Raw genomic sequence first — 1,769 nt, forward strand, 5'->3', positions numbered from 1 at the left:
TAAGGGTTAAGAAGAAAAAGACAGAGGATACAGGTAAGGCAGCAGCTGGGCTGGGATCTGCAGCAACATTCAGGCCTTCTCTCCCCAAAGGTGGAGTTGCTAGTGGAGAATTACTAATATTCCTCACACTGAGCTAATTATGTTTCTTGTGTTATGATGTCTGAGCTGAATTTTAAGGACAACTGGCCTGCCAGGTGTGAGCAGAAGGGTTTAGATGGGTCTGGTTTTCTGGAGCAGGTGTCTGACCCTAGAAGTTCTGGAGGGTATCTTGAAGCCACCTCTTTAAGGAAAGAAAGAAGACTCGGCCAGGAACCAAATGGAACAGGGAGTCTGGCTCTACTTCCCTTCCCTTCTCTTCCCTTCCCTTCCCTTCCCTTCTCCTTTCTCCTCTCTTTTCTCCTCTCTCTTGCCCTTGCCTTCCCATTTCCTTTTTCATTCTCTCCTCAAAGCCAGTAATGTGATGTTGCTCAGGCCAGGTTGGAAGAGTGAGGTCAAATTATTGTTACTGCAGAGGTCATCATCTTGACTACTGTATTTCCCCACATCATATTAATGGCTTACTCTTCAAATGCCCAACTCTGGATATCTAGATGGCTAGAAAAGGCTGGAACCTGAAGCTCAAGACTTTTTGCTGATTCTTTATTTTAAAGATAATGTGGTTAAGGCAGCAGTGAGAATGAGGATCTAGTACAAACTTTTTTTTAATTTTTCTAATTATCAGTTTGACCAACTTCATTGGAAAATTGGTCTTTAACAGCTCGCATGAAAAAATGGGAACAGGGTGCAGACGTTGGTTTTGCAATGCTGACTCAGAAACACACTTCTTATCAGGCAACCTGGTTTCTAGCACATCCTGGAAAGTTCTTCAACTCTTTAGAATGTTCTCCAGTAAGATTAAAAGTTGTCTGGGTCAAATCTTGAGGGTGACTGACAACTGCTTAAACCCTGTCTTCTTGGCCCAGTGACTTGCTTTTGTTATTTCTGCTATGGTCTGAAACTTAGCAGGGACCACCTCATGCAGCTAAATAGATGGCTGATTATGAGTGGTCTCTCTCTCTCTCATTCATTCTTTCTAATCTAGCAACTTTACTGTGGAGAAGGTTGGGTTAAGAGACCATCTCAATGAAGAGACAAATAGAAATAACGAACCAACTGCAAAACTGCAAATAGAACACAGTCTCTTTTCTAATATATTTCTGACCAAAAAATGTGTAATCTGCATATTTCATGAGAATTAAGCCAATAAACCCCAAATTGTAGACACTACACAAGGACAAGTGGCCTGTAATCTTCAGAAGAATCAAGGTCATGTAAGTGAAGGAAAGAATGAAGACTCTTTCAGATTGAAAAAAATATTAACAATACATTACAACCAAGCCAACATATGATCCTGAATCAGAACTTTTGGCTAAATAGGGCATTTTAGGAACAATTGGCAAAACCTGAATGGGCATCTGTGGATTTGGTAATATATCTGTATTAACTTCTTGTTTTGATTGTTCTATAGTAATTATTGTAAGAAATGCAAGTAAAGTATTTGAGGCTGATGGGACATTACATTAACACTTTACATACCAGTGGTTCATGAAAATAAACTTCCTTTTTTGATTTTTTTGGCATGTTTAAAACTATTTCAAAGTTTCAAAAAGTTCGAAAAGATAAAAACATGGTCTACATTCATAGTCTTAAATGTGCCAGGACTTAGAGTTCCTTTTAAGGATATCCAATCCTTAACATCCCTTGAATTTTTTTTTTTTTTTTTTTTTTTT

This window comes from Otolemur garnettii, unplaced genomic scaffold (genome assembly GCF_000181295.1).
Source record: "Otolemur garnettii isolate 467f Iridium unplaced genomic scaffold, OtoGar3 scaffold00012, whole genome shotgun sequence".
NCBI classification, from domain to species: domain Eukaryota; kingdom Metazoa; phylum Chordata; class Mammalia; order Primates; family Galagidae; genus Otolemur; species Otolemur garnettii.